Source organism: Peromyscus californicus, unplaced genomic scaffold, assembly GCF_007827085.1.
Source record: "Peromyscus californicus insignis strain IS unplaced genomic scaffold, ASM782708v3 Scaffold_4__1_contigs__length_199733344, whole genome shotgun sequence".
NCBI classification, from domain to species: Eukaryota; Metazoa; Chordata; class Mammalia; order Rodentia; family Cricetidae; genus Peromyscus; species Peromyscus californicus.
The window spans coordinates 138,016,216-138,026,877 of record NW_026294562.1 but is presented as its reverse complement, the minus strand read 5'-3'; positions in this window follow the sequence as shown (position 1 = coordinate 138,026,877).

Genomic DNA, 10,662 nt, shown 5'->3' with positions numbered 1-10,662 from the left:
TTTATCTGTGTGTGTGTGTGTGTGTGTGTGTGTGTGTGTGTGTGTGTGCGTGCGCGTGCGCCACTGCAGGTATGTGGTGGTCAGGGAATAACCGATGGGTGTCAGTTCTCACCTTCCATCATGTGGAACCTAGAGATGGAACTCAGGTCACCAGATTCGGCAGCCAGATCCTTTGCCTGCTGAACCATCAGTCCTGCCCCCAAGGTGGGCTTTAGATAAAAATGGAGATGATCCTGTAGATGGATGTTGCTACTTCCATAACATCAAGTCTCTAGTAAATGAATATGAAACATCTGTAGACGAATTTCTAAGCAGTCTTATTAAATAAAAAGCATGGAGCCAAAAATAGGGGTGAAAGCCTTAGAGATCAGGGAAATAGGAATAGCCACCAGCTAACCTTATCTCAGCAGCTTCCAAAGTGAGCTACTTCCTGTCTACCCAAGCCTTTATTGCCCCGCTGTTCTGCCTTCTCATTGGCTCTTAGCCCAGCTACCTCATTTCCTTGTCACTGTCTGTCTGTACAGACCTCCAGGTCTTTATGGTTGGCACTGGGATTAAAGGCATGTGTCACGCTTGGCTCTGTTCCCTAGTGTGGCCTTGAACACACAGAGACCCTACCTGCCAAGTGATCTGATTAAGGGCATGTGCCACCACTGCCTGACTTCTGTGTTTACCTAAAATGGCTTACTATTTCCTCTGATCTCTAGGCAAACTTCATTTATTAACATACAAATAAAATATCACCACATTTCAGCACAAATAAAATACCATCACAAACATCTTTTTGTTTATTAAACTCTTCTGTGATTTCTTGCAAAGATCTTTTGTAGTTTTCAGTGAACAAGTATTGCACTTTGCCTGTTACACTTATTTACAAGCATTTTTACTTTTCTTTTTGTTCCAATTGTGAGTTGAATTCTTTCATCAATTTACTATTTAGGTTGTTCACTGACAGAGTGAGGAAGCCAGCTGATTTTTATATTTTAATCTCATAGACCGCAGTGTTGCTCCTTTGTTAACTGGAATAGTTTTCTAGCGAAATTCCTCATGTTCTTATCCACACAAATATCATGCCTCCTACACTGACATTAATTCCACTTCTTTTACAAGCTGGATGTCTTCTATTTCTTTTTTCTGGCCACATTTCTCTGATTAGAAGTTCCAGTACTGTGTTGAAGCAGTCAGAGCAGGTGTCTCTTGCTCCTCACCTTTTGGGGAAGCACCCAACTTTCCTTCCTGAGGTCTGAACTTAGCGGTACATATGACATTATACCTTTAACCAATGGGGAGGGGGGGGGGTTCTTCATATTCCTAGTTTGTTGAACATTTATCATTTCATCAATAAAAGGTGTTGGATTTTATTCAGTGCTTTTTATTCGCCCATTGAGATAATAGTGTGCTATTTATCCTTTATTTTATCATTATAGTGTGTTACACTGGATTGGATTTCATATGTTGAACCAATGAAATTATATTTGGGTCATAAATCATACTTTTTCAGGATGAAGATTTTGATATATTTCCATGTTTCGTTTGTTAGTATTTTGTCAAGCTTTTCTACATCTATATTCATAAAGGATATTTAAACAATATTATTTTGATTTGTGTATGTGTAGGGGGTATGTGTGTGTGTGTATGTGTGTGTGTGTATGTGTGTGTAAGTACCTGTGGAGGCCAGAAGAGGGCATCAGATCCCCCTGAGCTGGAGTCACAATTAGCCATTTGACCAGGGTGCTGGGAACTAGATTCCAGTCCTGTGTAAGAAGAGTACGTACTGTTAGTCCTGAGCCCCCATAAAGGATATTGATCTATAGCAGTCTTGTGATATCTTTAATTTTGGAATCAAACCAACACCAGCCTCGAAGAATGAACCACCGGCATTCCACCTTCATGTTTTCCTAGATGCGTATGTGCAGGACGTGGGTGTTTCTGAACACTGGGAGAGCTCAGACACTGGACCCTGTGCTCCTCTGTGTGAATAGTCTTGACTCTAACTCAGTCTCTTGCTTGGTTATATGTAAGCTAATTTAGATGTTTTCATGTCTTCTTGAGCCAAACTTCAAAACATTGCCTCTTTCCCAAACTGGCCCATTTCCTCTGAATGATCCAGTCTAGTGGCACGCCATCACTCACAGCATTAGTTCATGATCCTCTGGTTGGCACCAGGTTGGAAATCAGTTCTTCTTTCACAGTGCTTGGCTCTTCCTTCCTTTTTTTAAATTTTATTTTTTATTTTTTCTTGACCAGCCTTTTAAAAAAAACAAACAGGTTTTGCTTTCTTGATTTCTTTGTATTTCTCTTCTACTCTTTATTCCATCTCTACTTTCTATTATTTTCTTTCTCTGCTTAATTTGTGTTGTGTGTTCTCTACTTTTTGAATTTCTTAGAGTAGAAATTTTTGTCTTTGGTGTGAGGTTATCTTTGTGTGTGTGTGTATGTGCGCACACGCGTGCACCGAGTGTACGTGTGTACATATTTCTGTTTGCCTGTGTGTGGGTATTGCACTCGGAGGCCAGTGGTTGACACCAAGCATCTTCCTCAATTGTTTCCCACCTTCTGTGTTGACGGGGAGTCTCACTTGATCCCAGAGCTTGCCCATGTGGTCAGTCTAGCTAGCCAACTTGCTCTGGTGATTCTTCTGCCTACTGAGACCGGGATTTTGGTGAGCTGCTATGCCCACCTGCCCACCAGACATTTTCATGGGTGGTGGGGATCCAAACTCTGGCCCTCACTCATGTATAGCAAGTGCTTTAGTCGTGGAAACCCCACCCCCATCCTTTTCCTGTTTAAAAACAATGTTTATTAATTCTTTAAAATTTTCATATAACACATTTTGATCATATTCACGCCCAGCTCCTCCGAGCTTCACCCCCAGTCTTCTTTTTAAACACACGCTTGCAGCTGTAGATTTTCCTCTAAACACTGACTCCACATGGGCAACGTTGACAGTGACAGAAGCAGAGTATGTGTCTCAGGGGGGCACCTTGGAAACCTTGGCGCCTTCCCCCAGTGTGGGTTTGAACCTAAAACCGTTCTAAGTCTATTGAAGTCTTTTTTTTTTTTTAAAGGCATATTGCATACAGGGAAGAAAATAATAATGCCCATCAGATACAGTGTAGGCAGAAAACAATCAAATGTGTATCTTTAAAGTGCTGGGGGCAAACCCAACTTTTTCTTGTTTATTTTTCCCCCCAGGTGGTTGTGGCAGCTTGAACCCTGACACTCAGGAAGCGGGGCAGGTGGGTCTTGTGTGGTGGTGTGGGGGAGGGTGTGCCGTGGTGCACATGGGGAAGTCAGAAGACACATTTCGAGAGTTGGTTCAGTTCCAGCTGGGTGAGCATTGCTTCTGAGCCACACCCCCGGCTCACTCTAGCACCTTTTCGTGTTAACTGCAATTTGCTGCCCACTAATCGTATTTATAAATAAGTTTTAAAGAGAAACCCCAGGAGACGCACTGTCAAAGTATACAGAAATATGTATCATGGGAGCACTGACCTTGGCTATCTGAATTGATTCATTAATATTGGATAAAATAGACCTCAGCAAGAGAAATGTTAATAAACGTAAGGAGAGGAATTACATGAAATAAAAGCGTCCTTTTAAATTTTTTTGTTTTTATGTTTTGTTTTGTTTTTGAGGCAGGGACTCCCTACATAGCCCTGATTGTCCTGGAAATTACTATGTAGATCAGGCTGGCTTCAAACTCAGAGATATGCCTGCCTCTGCCTCCTGAGTGCTGGGATTAAAGGTGTGCACACCCACATCTGGCTAAAAGTGTCCTTTATTAAAAAAAAAAAAAAAGACATAGCCAGAGCAGGGCGTGGTGCTCACCTGTATTCCTAGCATGCTGAGGCAAGGGCAGGAAAAACCAAAGCGTTCCAGGTCCCATATGCTCCCTAGGGAGACCCAGCCTAGAACAAACAATACCAACAGCACCCAGAACTGTCTGGCACAGACTAAAGTGTATTTCCAGAAAATCCTGTGTTGTAGTTCTGCCCACCAATGTGACTGCATCCACATCCAGGGGCTTAAACAAGCCACTGAGGTTGAATGAGTCTGCAGGAGCAGTCTGAGATGGAAGGATGTGTGTGTGCCCTTACAAACAGCAAAAGCACGAGTAGTCATGTGTCTCCCCCCTGCCCCACATGTGGGTGCTGTGTGGGCACACAAGGAGAAGGCAGCCACTCATGACCGGGAAATAGGCTCCACTATTACCCAGGCATGCCAGCACCCTTCCTAGCCTCTAGATGGGCAAGAAAGTGACTGGTCTTTAAGCACCCAGCCTGATGCACTTGGGGGCCCAAGCAGAGGAAGATGCCATTTTTAAAAAAATTGTATTTCATGTGCACTGGTGTTTTGCCTGCATATATGTGTGTGAGGGCACCAGATCCTCTGGAATTGGAGCTACAGACAGGTGTGAGCTGCCACGTGGACGCTGGGAATTGAACCTGGGTCCTCCTGAAGAGCGGTCAGGAAGCAGGGGCAGGTGGAGGATGTCATTTTAATGCACATGTTCACAATAGCAGAGCTTCGAGATGCTCAGGCAACCTCATCTCTGACTGCTCCTGGAGACCCGAGCAAGGGCAGTTTGCTTCACCAGGAGACTCTGACATGGTGTTTCATCCCTCAGATACAGAAGGTACCTGATTTTCACGTTCACTAAAACAGACATACCAAGATCACCAAAGAAGTCTCAAGGCAACGAAGGGAGCTGGAAAGCCTATGGAAAATATGTCTGACCACAAAGGAATTAAAAGAGAAATCAGTCACACTGAGACATGTGTAGAGCCTCCAAATCTGTGGAAATGAAAGAAATCCTTTTCAAAACTCCATAGGGAGGTAAAGGGGAGGGGCCAACAGGAAACTTGGTGAATGGAGTGACAGTGAAGACCTGGCCTGTGCAGACCACAGGGCAAGCTGAAGGGCTTCCAGGGAAGCTAGTGGTTTCAAGAGAGAGGTGGGTGACCAAGAGAGAGGTGGGTGACGGACAGGGTGGGTCATAGCCTGGCCACGCCCCATTGATGCTTTTGTGAGATGCTCAGGGCTTGTGGGCCAAGCCAAGGATTAGACGGAAGCTCAGAGCAAATAGAAAGAGCGAGAGAGATAAATGCCGCTGCAGCTGCTGAGTGTGTGCGTGCTCGTGCACGCATGTGAGTGCACGCTCCTATGTGTCTTGTGTGTGTCTGTGAATGAACGTGTGCGTCTGTGCTGTGTGTGTCTTCTGTATATTGCATCGGGTCACCAAGCTCCTTGAGCCCCAGGGAGTTTTCCAGGCTGCCGTTTCTGACAGACAGTGGATTTATGTTTTGGGCATGCTCCATGCAACCCAGATGCCTGCAGAGGCTGTAGAAAAGCTTTGGTTGGCACCAGTAGAGGAGGCTAGCCTAATGGTTGCTGAGCAGCTGGGACCTGAGGGTGTGGAGCTGAGGCCCAGCTCGGGCAGCTTAGCTGAGCCTCCTCAGCCTCCCGTGGTGGACCTGACTCCCTCTGGGTAGGGGCAGGTCGGAGCTGCTATGTTCTGACCTCACAGTGAAATCTGAATAATTGATGCCCTGGTCTAATGTTTCACCCAATTGTCATAAAGCAGAAACACAAGCCCAGTGTATGGAGACTGCAGACAAAGGGCTGTTTTCATCGCTTGCTTCCCCCCCTACCCCTACCCCCTACCCCCGCCCCCCCCCCAGCCTCAGGTCTATGTGGCTCTCTCTCCAGCACATGATCTGTGACAATTATCCTGTGTTCTCCCACCCTTCCCCAGGGAACCAGGGGAGGAATTATTAGGGAGGTGGCTCCCCAGGGGCGCAGGGGGAGGTCTGGAGTCTCCTGCAGTGTGGCCTGTGGACTGTGTGCCCAGCTGTTGCTTAACACCCACTTGGCACAGCCTTCCCTCTGCCAGGGCTGCCTGCAGGGCCTCTGAACACAGGGCTCTCACCCAAACAAGCAGCCAGATGGGTCCCCAGTGGCTTGTGAGCCGGCTCCCTGGGCAGGAGGTAGGACATGAGGGTGGGAGGGACCATCTAGGAACTCCCTGAGCTGAAGGCAGATGGAAAGCCCAGCCCCGTTTCCATTGCTTGCACTGCTGGCCTTGGGGGCAGGGCACATTTCTAACACCCAGAGCAAAGCAAAACACAGGAAACGAACTTCAGACACTGTTCGGGGAACCGGGGGACAGGTGATAGTGCGGCCTCCTTTGGCTCCGCAGGAAGAGCTGTGGCAGGCTGTCTAAACCACCGCGCACAGCAGGTGTCAACCTGGCGGCCACTGTGGAGCTACAGAGACCGTGCTGGGAGCAGCTTGTGTCTGCTGTCAGGTGTCCAAGTCAGACACCCATAGGCTGGATTTGGGAAATCGCAGGGATCTTGGAGCTCAGGTTGAATACTCTCAAGTTACCCGCAGCACTGGAATCCCTTTTGTAGGCTTGGCTGCTTTGGCAACAGTTCACGGGGGCCAGGTAGCGGAAAGCAGGTGAGAGACTCTGGGCAGGACCCCGCTGCTGCCGTTTGGTTTGTTCCTAAGAAAGAGAAGGAAAGCCAGGCACAAGGAGGGTGCAAGAGACACGTCTCACAATATAGGAGCATTGCCATTTGTTTGGTTTGAGGCCGGGTGTAGCTATGTAGTTCAGGTTGGCCTCAAAGCCTAAATCCTCCTGTCTCCGACTCCTCAGTGCTGAGTTTATAGGTGAATGCTATCATGTCCAGCTTTTGGGTATATTATTGAAAAATCGCACATTATTGGGCTCAAGAGTACCTGTAAGACAGGTACAGGTCTCTTTAGGTAGCCAGGCTTTGGCTTGTACGTGTGGGATTCCGTGTATCCAACCTTTGTGAACCAGGCGTAAGCCCTGCCTAGTAAAGATCCCTAAACACTGGGATGAGAGAGATGGGTGTCCCCCAGCCTTTACTAGAGGTAGGAGGATATGAGCTCATGCACTCTCCCTTGTATCATCAGCTTCATTTATAAAACTTAAATTCAAGGGTTGAAGCATAAAGAGTCCCAGGATACTTGACCTGAAGCTCTGGCCTGTGTCTAAGAGAATGTACATCCACCCAGCCTTCCACTCAACTGACCCTGTCTGCAAGGGTGTTCCCCTGCCTTTTAGAGAATCTGCTCCCAATTGTCAGGCAGTGTGGTGACTGGTGGGAGTCAAGGAGGCTGCTACAGAATGAAGTCTGAGATGAGCCTTCTTCTCCCATGGTTCAAGATGCCTTACCATGAGAAAGAATCAGCTTTGGAAGCAAATGGAAAGTGGATTGAGCTGGAGATGGGAGTGTAGAGAGGGTTCTCCCTGTCCTCAGACGCCCACTCCTACCTCTGGGAACAGGCGTCAATGGGTTACCCTTTCTCCTTTCCCACAAACTGTATTCCACTCTCAGAGGAAGCCCTTGTGTAAGACTCACCCCGTCTTGTCTGTATCCAATGCCCCACTAATATCCTTGGTGCAGAATCTCAGATAGTCCTGGAGGTTTGCCTTCTCTCCTGGTCCTCTCTCCCTGTGCACGACCCTACCTCCTCTTTCTTTACAGGCATTCTCTCTCAGACACTCAACTTTGCATGGCATTGCTTGCCAGAAGCCAGCACCCAGGGCCAACCCCAGGTACCAGGGAGCCCGAACTCTGGCAAAGCAGTCACAATCGGGAGGGATTTTGAGGGAAGAGGGCCTGCTGGCTGATGCAGCATCTTGGCCTGTGAGAAGTCCCAGGGGCCTGGAGCTGGGAGAACAGTCTGTTTTGAAAACTTCTCTCATGAAGAAGAGAGGAGAGCGATTAAATCAAAATATGAAAAAGAGGGTCTTTCTGCAGCATCCAGGAAACCCCTCGTCCTTGGCAGCTGGGGCTGGTGGGTAGGAAGAGTGAGAAAGGCTGGTTTGGAGGATTAGTCTCGTAAGTAGCTTATAGCTCCTGCCTACTGTTGTCTGAAGATGGGGGAGGGTGGGAACCTGACACCTACGATGAGGAGGTGTGGGAGCTGCAGGTTCCTGTGAACATAACATGCCCACAGAAGTGACCATTGTCATCTGACTTGGTGGCCACATAATGGTCTCAAGAGGGGCAGGAGTCTAACAAGATAATGTTGATCTCTTGAACTTGCCTCTGTGGTCTCTCAATATGGTCATACAGATAGGCAGGGAGGAATGGATCCCAGTGCAGCCTACTGGAGAAGGGCAGGACTCTCTGAGGGAGGCATTACAGTTTGCATATAAAGTGTCTTTGGACGGTTCATGTGCTGAAGACTTGGTCCTCAGCTAGTGGAGCAAATCACTGAAGGTGACTGGCTGGCTCCTGAGGGCTCTGACCAAATGGATTCGTCACTGATGGGTTCCTAGTTGATGGCATTACTGGTAGGTAATGGAAACTTCCAGAGGTGAGGCCTCAGGGAAATAAGCTGAACCTTGACCCAGGTCTCTCTTGTTCTCTGTCACACAGTCCTGCAGCTGTGAAATTCTGCCTCACGACAGGGCCACTGCAATGGAGCCAGGCGGCTATGCACAGACACCTTTAGAACATGAGCTTAAACGAGTCTCTCCTCCTGTAAAGTGTTTACTTCGCTGATTTGTAGCAGCAGTAAAAAGTCTAGTGTAGGAGGGAAGCTGTTTTGTTTGTTTTGGTGTGTGTGTGTCTGTCTCTGTGTGTGTGTGTGTTTAATGGTTAATTGTTAGAAAATACATATAAGCCAGGCGGTGGTGGCACATGCCTTTAATCCCAGGACTAGGGAGGCAGAGGAAGGCAGATCTCTGAGTTCAAGGTCAGCCTTTTCTACAGAGTGAGTTCCAGGACAGCCAGGCTACACAGAGAAACCCAAAATAAATAAATTGAAAATCCAAAAATAAATAAATAAATAAATAAATTAAAAAATAAATAAATAAAATTCATTATCTTAACCACTTTAAAGTATACAGGTCAGAGGTGTTTTAAAAAAAACTTACGAAGCTATGTGTCCATCATATCTGTCCTAGCTAGAGTTAACTACTGCTGTGACAAAACACCATGACCAAAGCAGCTAAGGAGGAAAGGGTTTATTTGGCTTATATGTCCACATCACAGTTCATCATCAAAGGAGTCAGAACAGGAACTCAAACAGAGCCGGAACCTGGAGGCACGAGCTGAAGCAGAGGTCATGGAGGAGTGCTGCCTACTGGATTGCTCCCCATGGCTTGCTCAGCCTGCTTTTATAGCACCCAGGGCCACCAACCCAGGGATGCCCCCACCCACAATGGGCTGGGCCCTTGCCCATCAATCATTAATTAAGAAAATGCCCTACAAGCTTGCCTACAGCCTGATCTTACAGAGGCATTTTCTCGATTGAGGTTCCCTCTTCTCAGATGACTATCACTTGCGTCAAGGTGACATAAAAATATCCAGCACAACATCCAACCACAGAAGTCTTTTCATCTTGCAAAACTGAAACGCTGTCTGGTTAAGCACCAGCTCCCCAGCTTTCCTCCTCAGCCCTTGACAACCTTCCCCTACCTCTCCATGAAACTGATGGCGCTAGACACCTTGGATGAGCAGAGCTATCTGGGCATGTCCTCTGTCACATGGCCGACTCCACTCAGTGTACCGTCTACAAGGTTCATCCATGTTGCAGCATGTGTCACAGGAGAGGAAGGACTCTTGTGCTGCAGATCTTGCAGGCCCAGACAGGACCTATAAGAACAATAGCATGTGCCTGGACCCAGGAAGAGTGGAAGCATGTATGGGGAAGAGTCATCATCTAGGCAGCCCCTCCCTGATGTGGAACTTCATGTCCAGGCAGGGACATCAGGAGACATTGCTCCCATGCTCTAGGATGACTCTCAGAATGGCTGGGAGGGGAGAGCCCAAACTGGATACAGAGAAATGCCAGTACCACAAGGAGAAAACCAAGGCTGGGTGAGGCCCAGACCCAGGCTGATGAGACAATGACAAAGCGTTGCTAACAAGCTCAGTGTGACCACTTTTTGAGAGCCAGGGGTGACCGTCAAGCTGCTACGGGGACGTCCATAGCAACTGGGAGGATGACAGGGTCGCCATAGACTAGTTGACAGGTGGTGACACTTCACTGTCAGAAGCAAGGTGGCTGCAATTATCTCAGTGAGTGGCCAGCTGGATAACAGCTGGGGCCACCATCCAGAGAGGTGGGCGGGTGGGGAGTCCGCCTAGGCAGTGCCCGACTGCAATAATGAATACTCTGAATGGACAGCAGGGAGACTGGGAACACCCGCTTCCCAAGCCCTGAGTTGTGATCCTTTGGCTAATTTTTGGCCCCATGCCAGTTCTCGGGCGGAGCATCCAGGCTGGATTCTGAGGGCAGCTGAGCCACCTCATGGTGAGTGTATGAGTGGTGAAACTAGATCTCCCTGAAGGGACCGTAACCATTTCCATTTCCTTGGGTGTCCATCCACAGAGGCAGCGGGGACATCTAGAGACCTCCAGGACCGGGCCAGCCTGAGTAGAGGTGGCAGGGTCCCCATTGCGCCCATTAGAGAAGAGCGTGTGGAACCAGGCCTGGTATCCTTGCCACCTGAGGCAGAACTGGGAGCAGCACATCATCACCCAGCTGCTCTTGAGCACCCCACTTACCATTTCTGTAAGACAAGACTCCTGGATTTCCAAGATGAGATTTAACTTTCCACCCTCCCCTTCAGTTTGCTGAGGTGAAGCAGGCCAGGAAGGCAAGCCTGTG